The 10511-nt window shown below is 40.9% G+C and overlaps 1 non-coding gene across 1 annotated transcript; it reads left to right on the top strand.

Moving 5' to 3' along the window:
- Nucleotides 1-10403: 10403 nt before the first annotated feature.
- LOC112713888 (small nucleolar RNA R71) lies at nucleotides 10404-10511 on the top strand. The gene has a single exon (XR_003158848.1). It is a non-coding gene; the product is annotated as a small nucleolar RNA R71 (small nucleolar RNA).

Here is a 10511-nt window from a genome sequence, read left to right as displayed (position 1 = left end):
TAGCCACCAGGGATTAACACTAACACAAAATAAATTACTACATAAGTCATACAAATATAATAGTCACAAGTCATTAACACTAATAGGAAATAAATAAGTCATAATTCATACAAATATAATGGTCGGAACTAACACAAGGGTCGCCCCCAAATGGACCAAGTAGGTGCAAGCTTGTGCCACGTCGAGTCGAACGCCTAACTCTGGTTACTCGCTAATCTCCGGGTGGAGCATCTTGTAGACCCATAGTGCACGAAATTGTGGTCACACTTTTCATAACTCCGCACAACTAACCAGCAAGTGCACTGGGTCATCCAAGGAATACCTTACGTGAGTAAGGGTCGATCCCACAGAGATTGCCGGCTTGAAGCAAGCTATGGTCATCTTGTAAATCTCAGTCAGGCGGATTCAAATGATTATGAGATATTGATAATTAAAATATAAACAAAATGGAAATTAACATAGAGATACTTATGTGATTCATTGGTAGGAATTTCAGATAAGTGTTTGGAGATGTTTTGTTGCTTCTGAACCTCTGCTTTCCGACTGTCTTCATCCAATCATGCGTCCTCCCTTCCATGGCAAGCTGTATGATCCTCTCAGTGAAAATGGTCTGGCTACGATTTCTGTACGGCTAATCAACTGGCGAATTTCTCATCTCAGATGAAAAATACCAGGCACAGCTACTGCATGGTTAATCATCTGTTGGTTCTCACTTATGTCAGAATAGGATCCCTTGATCCTTTTGCACACTATCACTGCGCCCAACAGTCGTGAGTTTGAAGCTCATCACAGTCATCCCATCCTAGATCCTACTCGGAATACCACAGACAAGGTTTAGACTTTTCAAATCTCAGGAATGCTGCCAATTGTTCTAGCCTATACCACGAAGGTTCTAATCTCAGATTCGGATGCTCTGTTGTCAGGAGAGGCAATGCGAATTCGTGGATCAGAGACCTAAGAGAATATACTCCGGCTGTCGTCCAATGATTACGTTGAACATCATGTAGACCGCTTTGTGGTTGTCAGGCACGTGGATCTTGGCTAAGCGAGTAACGAAGATAGTGGGTGATTGTCACGAGTCACCCCCTTCATTCTGACTTAACTGAATTAAGTACAAGAGTATATCTTGGAGAAGAAGTATGTGTGAATTGAAAGAAAAACAATAGTACTTACATTAATTCATGAGGAACAGCAGAACTCCTCACCTTAATCTATGAGGTGTAGAAACTCCACCGTAGAAAATACATAAGAGAAGAAGGTCTAGGCATGGCCGAATGGCCAGCCTCCCTAATGGCATGATAAATGATAAAAGGTTTCAAAGACCTCTAATACAATAGTAAAAAGTGCTATATATACTAAACTAGTTAATAGGATTTACAGAAAATGAGTAGATAGTGCAGAAATCCACTTTCGGGGCCCACTTGGTGTGTGTTTGGGTTGAGCTTTGAAGCTTTCACGTGCATAGGCCATCCTTGGAGTTAAACGCCAGCTTGGATGCCAGTTTGGGCGTTTAACTCCAGTTCTGGTGCCAGTTCCGGCGTTTTACGCCAGAAAAGGGTCTCTGGTGGGGGTTTGGACGCTAGTTTGGGCCATCAAATCTCGGAAAAAATATGGACTATTATACATTGATGGAAAGCCCAAGATGTCTACTTTCTAACGCAATTGAGAGTGGGCCAATGGGGTTTCTGTAGCTCCAGAAAAGCCACTTCGAGTGCAGGGAGGTCAGAATCCAACAGCATCTGCAGTCCTTTCTCAGCCTCTGAATCAGATTTTTGCTCAAGTCCCTCAATTTCAGCCAAAAAATACCTGAAATCATAGAAAAACATACAAACTCATAGTAAAGTATAGAAATGTGATTTTTGCATAAAAACTAATAAAAATATACTAAAAAGTAACTAGAACATACTAAAAACTACCTAAAACAATGTGAAAAAGTGTATAAATTATCCGCTCATCATAACACCAAACTTAAATTGTTGCTTGTCCCCAAGCAACTAAAAACAAAATAGGATAAAAAGAAGAGAATATACAATAAATTCCAAAATATCAATGAAGCTTAGTTCCAATTAGATGAGCGGGACTAGTAGCTTTTTGCTTCTGAACAGTTTTGGCATCTCACTTTATCCTTTGAAGTTTAGAATGATTGGGCGTGACCCTAAGCATCTTGTTTTCCAGTATTACCACCGGATACATAAATGCCACAGATACATAACTAGGTGAACCTTTTCAGATTGTAACTCAGCTTTGCTAGAGTCCCCAATTAGAGGTGTCCAGAGTTCTTAAGCACACTCTTTTTGCTTTGGATCACGACTTTAACCACTCAGTCTCAAGCTTTTCACTTGGACTTTCATGACACAAGCACATGGTTAGGGACAACTTGATTTAGCCACTTAGGCCAGGATTTTATTCCTTTGGGCCCTCCTATCTACTGATGCTCAAAGCCTTGGATCCTCTTTACCCTTGCCTTTTAGTTTAAAGGGTTACTGGCTTTTTGCTCTTGCCTTTTGGTTTAAAGAGCTATTGGTTTTTTCTGCTTGCTTTCTTTCTTTCTTTCTTTATTTTTCGCCCCTTTTTTTCCCGCAAGCTTTGTATTTTTCACTGCTTTTTCTTACTTCAAGAATCAATTTTATGATTTTTTAGATTATCAATAATATTTCTCTTTTTTCGTTATTCTTTCAAGAGCCAACAATTTTAACATTCATAAACTTCACTATAAAAAATATGCACTATTCAAGCATTCATTCAGAAAACAAAAAGTATTGCCACCACATCAAAATAATTAAACTAATTTCAAGATAAAATTCAAAATTCATGTACTTCTTGTTCTTTTGCAAATAAAAATATTTTTTATTTAAGAAGGGTGATGGATTCATGGAACATTCATAGCCTTAAGACATAGACACTAGACACTAATGATCATGTAATAAAGACACAAACATAGACAAAACATAAAGCATAAAAACTGAAAAATAGAAGAATAAGAAAAAGGAAATTAAAGAACGGGTCCACCTTAGTAATGGCGGCTAGTTCTTCCTCTTGAAGATCCTATGGAGTGCTCGAGCTCCTCAATATCTCTTCCTTGCCTTTATTGTTCTTCCCTCATGGCTCTTTGGTCCTCTCTAATTTCATGGAGGATAATGGAGTGCTCTTGGTGCTCCATTCTTAGTTGCTCTATGTTGGAACTCAAATCTCCTAAAGAGGTGTTGAGTTGCTCCCAATAGTTATATGGAGGGAAATGCATCCTGTAAAACCCGGTTAATTAACGGCTAATTAACCCATAAATGAGAATTTATTCTAGAAAGCCTAAAATGTGATTTTTATGGCTAAATATGATAGAGGAGATTGAGACGAGAATTTCGATACCAATTTTATAGAATTCGGACCAAGATTGGACCGAACGGGCCAAACCGGGCCAATTGGACCCAAAGTGGGCCCTTGGCCCAACATAACTTAACCAAAACCCTAGTTTTCAGCACTCTCTCTCCTCATTTGTTACTCACACAAGCTGAAATTAGGAAGAAAGGGAGGAAGAACACTCTCTCAAGTTCTCTCCTTTGCTTAATCTTCAAACCACCATAACTTTTGATCTAGAGCTCCGATTGCCGCTTCGTTTGCGGCCACGCGTTCACCGCGGAGAGCTCTACAAAACCCATACAACCAATCTTGAGGTAAGCCACGTGTTGCTGTTCGAAATCTCAGCCCTTATTTTCGAGTTTCATGGGTAAAATGTTGAGATTTTGGGTTCTTTGATGTTATAGGACCCAACTCTCTTGAAGGAGAAGGTTAATCTTGTCTCCTTGGACCTTGGGTGTGGTAAGATTCTCAACCCTAGTGTATTTTGTTGTTTTATGATGTTTGGGTTTTGAGATGTTGTGTATGGGTATGATGATTGTGGCTTAGGTTGTGTATATGTGAATATTGGAGCTTGATTTGGTGATTTTGAAAAGCTTGGAAAGGGTTTGGTGGTGAAAAATCTGTTCTTGGAGGTGTTGAGGCCTTGAGAGCTTGTGGATAAGTGGTTTGGAAGTGCTCCGGGTGAGCTTGGGAAAATCGGCTAAGGTATGGTTTCGGTTTCCCGTATCTAATATGTAATGTGGTAGGAAATACTTAGGCTAGAGGCCCTAAGATAGGCATTGAATGGTTGATGTTGTTGAATGATTGAGATATATGATGTGGTCATATATGTGATGATGATTATTGATGCCTTGGTGGTATGATGTATGAGAAATATGCATGTTGTGATATATGCTTGATGATTGGTTATGGTTGAATTGTGGGTTGAACCATGTTGATGGTGAGTATGATGTTGATTGTGTACAATAATGATTTATTGGAATTGGTGTTGTTGAAAATTGGCATGAGGGGTAGTATATGATATGTCAATATATTTGAGTTTGAGCCACTTGGGTGAAGTGGGTTAGAATGATGAGATAGTGATTTTGTATATTGTGGTAATGTGTCAATGTGTGAGTTGAGGATGCTTGATGTTGAAATTGATGTATTTTGATTGATTTCAAAGGAAAGGGATGAAAATGGCATGTTTTGATTGATTTTGAAAAGAGTTGGAAATGGCTTGTTTTGAAAATGGCACTTTGTGGTTTTTATGAAAAACATGGTTTTTGGGCATACTTTGGTGGAACATAACTTGGACTACGGATCTCTGTTTTGTGCCAAATCTATTTAGAAATGAAATTGGATCCGGGATGTCCATGCCGTTCGAAGAACGGGTGAAAAACGATTTAAAATGAGAAAGTTATGTCCGTTGGAAGATTGGGGTTCAAATTGGTAAATTCTGCAGCTTTTAACTTAGAAAATTTTTAGCAGAATGACCCCTTGCGCGTGGGCGCACTTGGCGCGTGCGCGCCGTTCTTCCCGAAAATGTCATCCACGCGTAAGCGTGATGTGCGCGGGCGCGCCGATTGTGCTGCACCCAATGCCCAGCCATTTTCCAGAGAGTTATGCCAGAACTGTGCCAGTGTTGTGCCTGGGGCACGAGAACACCCACGCGTACGCGTGGTTGACGCGTACGCGTCGATTGGCAAACTTTTAATCCACGCGTTAGCGTGCATGACGCTTGCGCGTCGATGAAGTTTTTGAGTCCATCCACGCGTGCGCGTGGAGTGCGCGTACGCGCGGACCTGTTTTCATCCCAAAGTTGATTTTTGAGTTATAAAAGTCAAATCTCATACTTCTAAGTCTCCGATCTCACCACTTATATCTTAAATCATTATGATATGCCTAGCTATGAGAGAAGGAGCTAGTGGATGTGGTAACTTTCGAGTGAAGCAAGGGAAATGAATAATCAATGAGGATCATTGATGATTATGTGAAATGTGGAGGATGGTGGTGGAAGTGCTTGTTATGCCATTGGCCGAAGGGCCGTAATTGTTTATGAATTGGCTGGTTCTGGATTGAACCGTGAGCTGGAATAGCTGTGTATGCTATGGATATTGGCTGGTTCTGGATTGAACCGTGAGCCGGAATAGCTGTGTATGCTATGGATATTGGCTGGTTATGGATTTAACCGTGAGCCGGATGGCTGATATGGATGTTGATCCATGGATGAGAATTCATGCATGTTTATGCTGAATTATTGATAATTGTGATTTGCACTTCCACTATCGGAGATACGAGTTTCCCTGGGTAGTAGCAGTGGCTAGCCACCATGTGCTCCAGGTTGAGACTTGATACTCTTTTGACCCTATGTCATAAGTGTGGCCGGGCACTGTGAAAGACCCGGATGAGCTCGCCCCCGTAAATATTCACCAGTGAAGGTGATGGATATAGATCATGATTATGATCAAGTTTATGATGAGTATAACTCGAGTTGGGGATGCATGACAGAGGGACAGTCCAATGGTTAGCTACCAGGACTTGTCGGGTTGGCTCTATAACCGACAGATGATATCATCAGCCACTAGGGACAGGCATTCATCATATGCATATTATGTGAATTGTTTGAGATTGCCTATTTGACTGGATATTACTTGCTAATTGTCTAAATGCCTTACTTGTTCCTAATTGTATATTTCTTGCTTGATATAACTGTGTTTGCTATATTATACTCCTGCTGGTGGTTGGGAGGTCTGAAGGAATTGGAAAGGGAAGTATTAGTTAGACTGAAGTATCTTTAGTCAGATGCCCTTTATGGTTTAGTTTGTTTATAAGCTTTGATATTCTCTGGAGGAAGTTCTAGGATTGCCTTTGGCTTTCCTCCATTATTATGTATTATATATGTGGAAGCTGTTACCATGCTGGGGACCTTTGGTTCTCACCCATGCGGATTTTGTGGTTTTCAGATGCAGGACGTGAGGTGTCCCGCTGAGGCATGCTGGAGACTTCTATTATTGCGAATATCCTTTGTTCTCGGGGCTATGTTTTGGTTTATATGTTTTGCTTAGATACTTTTATCTCCATTAAATAATACAAACTGTGATGACTCCTCTTATGGGAGATTTTGGAGAATAGGTTTTATGTATTTGTGTCCCTTTGGGTTTCCTTTGGGGTTTTCCTTATTATATCATATGTATATATTGTTATGCTCGGATCGGTTATCTTCGCAGCCGGATCTTGAGTCTTGATATTCCTGTTTTTGACACTCCTTCGGATATATATAATCACGCGTTGGTTATCCTTGTTTGTTACGTTGTCGATCGGAGTGTTGCGCTTTCGAGTTGCGATTTTTGTTTACCCCTTTTTTCTACAAAGGCTCCTAGTTATAATCAATCATTCATACTACTATACGTACTAATTTTTATTTTAGAGGTCGTAATACCTTGCCATCTCTGAATTATGACTTAAGCATAAGACTCTGTATGGTAGGGTGTTACATTTCCCCTGAGGCATCTCAGGAATTTCTTGATGAGGAATTTTCTCATGCTCTTGTTGAGGTCCATGAGTGGGCTCTCTTGTTTACTCCATCCTTTTTTTAGTGATGGGCTTGTCCTTTTCAAAGAGGATGTCTTCTTCTATGACAATTCTAGCTGAATTGCATAGGTGACAGATGAGATGAGGAAAGGCTAACTTTTCCAAAGTGAAAGGCTTGTCAGCCACCTTGTATAGTTCTAGAGGTATAATCTCATGAACTTCTACTTCCTCTCTAATCATGATACTATAGACCATGATAGCCCGATCCACAGTTACTTAAGACCAGTTGCTAGTAGGAATGATAGAGCGTTGGATGAACTCTAACCATACTCTAGCCACGGGTTTGAGGTAAAGCCTTCTTAGTTAAACCGGCTTGCCTTTGGAGTCTCTCTTCCATTGGGCTCCTTCCACACAGATGTCCATGAGGACATGGTCCAACCTTTGATCAAAGTTGACCCTTCTTGTGAAAGGATGAAGATCTCTTTACATCATTGGAAAGTTGAATGCCAACCTCACGGTTTCTGGACTGAAATCCAAGTATTTCTCCCGAACTACTGTGAGCCAATTCTTTGGGTTCGGGTTCACACTTTGATCATGGTTCTTAGTGATCTATGCATTAGCATAAAACTCTTGAACCATTAAGATTCTGACTTGTTGGATGGGGTTGGTGAGAACTTTCCAACCTCTTCTTCGAATCTCTCGTCGGATCTCTGGATATTCGCTCTTTTTGAGCTTAAAGGGGACCTCGGGGATCACCTTTTTCTTGGCCACAACTTCATAGAAGTGGTCTTGATGGACCCTTGAGATGAATCTCTCCATTTCCCATGACTCGAAGGTGGAAGCAATTGCCTTTCCTTTCCTCTTTCTAGAGGTTTCTCCAGTCTTAGGTGCCATTAATGGTTATGGATAAGAAAAAAGCAACGCTTTTTACCATACCAAACTTAAAAGGTTTGCTTGTCCTCGAGAAAAAGAAGAAAGAAAGGAGGAGAAGAAGAAGAAGAAACAGAGGAGATGGAGGTGTAGGAGTGGTTCGGCCAAGGTGGGTTGGGAGTGTTTATGATGTATGAAAATAAAGGAGTAAGGAGGGGTATTTATAGGGTAAGGGGGGAGGTTATCCGTGTGATAGGGGTGGGGTTTGGGAGGAAAATGGTTTGAATTTGAGTGGGTGGGGGTAGGTGAGTTGTATGATGGAAAATAGTGGATGGATGTGAGTAGTGAAGAGATTATGGGGAAGAGGGTAGGATTTGATAGGTGAATGGTGTTTGGGGAAGAGTTTTATGGAAAGGTGTGAAGAGGAGTGGGAGTGAGTTGGGGTAGGTAGGGATCCTGTAGGGTCCACAGATCCTGAGGTGTCAAGGATTTTTCATCCATGCACCTTTTTGGCATTTAAACACCCTCTGTGTGGCATTTCTGGCATTAAACGCCAGGTTGATGCCCCTTTCTGGCGTTAAACGCCAGTCTGGCTTCCAGTTCTAGCGTTTAACGCCCAGAATGCTGCCAGACTGGGCGTTAAACGCCCATTCTGCTACCCTTACTAGCGTTTAACGCTAGCCAGACACTAGACACCCTTTTTTGGCATTAAACGCCAGTCTGTGTGCCATTTTTGGCGTTTAACGCCCAAAATGGTGTCAGACTGGGCGTTAAACGCCCAATTTGCTATCCTTACTGGCGCTTAAACGCCAGTAAGCTCGTCCTCCATGGTGTGCTATTTTTTATGCTATTTTTTTATTTTGCTTTAATTCTGCAGGTGTTTTTGTGACTTCACATGATCTTCAACCTAAAGAAAGCATATAATAACAATGGAAAATAAAATGAAAGAGTAATTAATATAGATAAATAACATTGGGTTGTCTCCCAATAAGCGCTTCTTTAATGTCAATAGCTTGACAGTGAGCTCTTACAGAGCTTCACAGATGCTCAGAGCATGATTGTGGCCTCCCAACACCAAACTTAGAGTTTGAGTGTGAGGCCTCTACTTGACTCTTTATTGAGAGAAGCTTTTCATGCTTCTTCTCTATATTTATAGAAGAAGATCCTTGAGTTCTAAACACAAGGTAGTCCTCATTCAATTGAAGGACTAACTCTCCTCTGTCCACATCAATCACAGCCTTTGCTGCGGCTAGGAAGGATCTTCCAAGGATGATGGATTCATCCTCATCCTTCCCAGTGTCTAGGATTATAAAGTCAGCAGGGACGTAAAGGCCTTCAACCTTCAATAAGACATCCTCTACAAGTCCATAAGCCTGTTTCATTGATTTGTCTGCCATCTCTAGTGAGATTCTTGCAGCTTGTACCTCAAAGATCCCTAGTTTCTCCATTATAGAGAGTGGCATGAGGTTGATACCTGACCCTAGGTCACACAGAGCCTTTTCAAAGTTCATAGTGCCTATGGTGCAAGGTATTAAGAACTTTCCGAGATCCGGTTTCTTTTGAGGTAATGTCTGCTGAATCCATGTATTCAGTTCATTGATGAGCAATGAATGTTCATCCTCCCAAGTCTCATTACTAAATAAATTGGCATTCAGCTTCATGATTGGTCCTAGATACTGAGCAACTTGCTCTTTAATAGTGTCTTCGTCCTCTTCAGAGGAAGAATATTCATCAGAGCTCATGAATGACAATAGTAAGTTTAGTGGAATCTCCATGGTCTCTGTATGAGCCTCAGATTCCTCTGGTTCCTCAATAGGAAACTTATTATTGGTCAGTAGACGTCCCTTGAGGTCTTCCTCACTGGGAATCACTACCTTTTCACTCTCTCCAAATTCGGCCATTTTGGTTATAGTTATAGCCTTGCACTCTCTTTTGGGATTCTCTTCTGTATGGCTTGGGAGAGTACTAGGAGGAGTTTTAGTAACTCTTTTACTCAGCTGACCCACTTGTGCCTCCAAATTTCTGAGGGAGGACCTTGTTTCATTCATGAAACTGAGAGTGGTTTTAGATAGATCAGAGACTATGTTTGCTAAGCCTGAGAGGCTCTGTTCAGAATTCTCTGTCTGTTGCTGAGAAGATGATGGAAAAGGTTTGCTATTGCCAAACTTATTTCTCCCACCATTATTGTTGTTGAAGCCTTGTTGAGGCTTCTGTTGATCCTTCCATGAAAAATTTGGATGATTCCTCTATGAAGAATTATAGGTATTTCCATAGGATTCTCCCATGTAATTCACCTCTTTCATTGTAGGATTCTCAGGGTCATAAGCTTCTCCTTCAGAGGAGGCTTCTTTAGCACTGCCGGATGCAGCTTGCAATCCAATCAGATTATGAGAAATCATATTGACTTGCTGAGTCAATATTTTGTTCTGAGCCAATATGGCATTCAGAGTATTAATCTCAAGAACTTCTTTCTTCTGAGTCATCCTATTGTTCACGAAATTTCTTTCAGAAGTGTACATGAACTGGTTATTTGCAACCATCTCAATGAGTTCCTGGGCTTCTGCAGGTGTTTTCAGATGAAGAGATCCACCAGCAGAATGGTCTAATGACATCTTGGACAATTCAGACAGACCATCATAGAATATACATATGATGCTCCATTCTGGAAGCATGTCAGAAGGACACTTTTTGGTTAATTACTTGTATCTTTCCCAAGCTTCATATAGGGATTCACCTTCCTTTTGTTTGAAGGTTTGGACTTCCACTCTAAGCTT

The sequence above is a fragment of the Arachis hypogaea genome, chromosome 9 (genome assembly GCF_003086295.3).
Source record: "Arachis hypogaea cultivar Tifrunner chromosome 9, arahy.Tifrunner.gnm2.J5K5, whole genome shotgun sequence".
NCBI lineage: Eukaryota > Viridiplantae > Streptophyta > Magnoliopsida > Fabales > Fabaceae > Arachis > Arachis hypogaea.
This window is presented reverse-complemented; position numbering and strand designations above follow the sequence as displayed.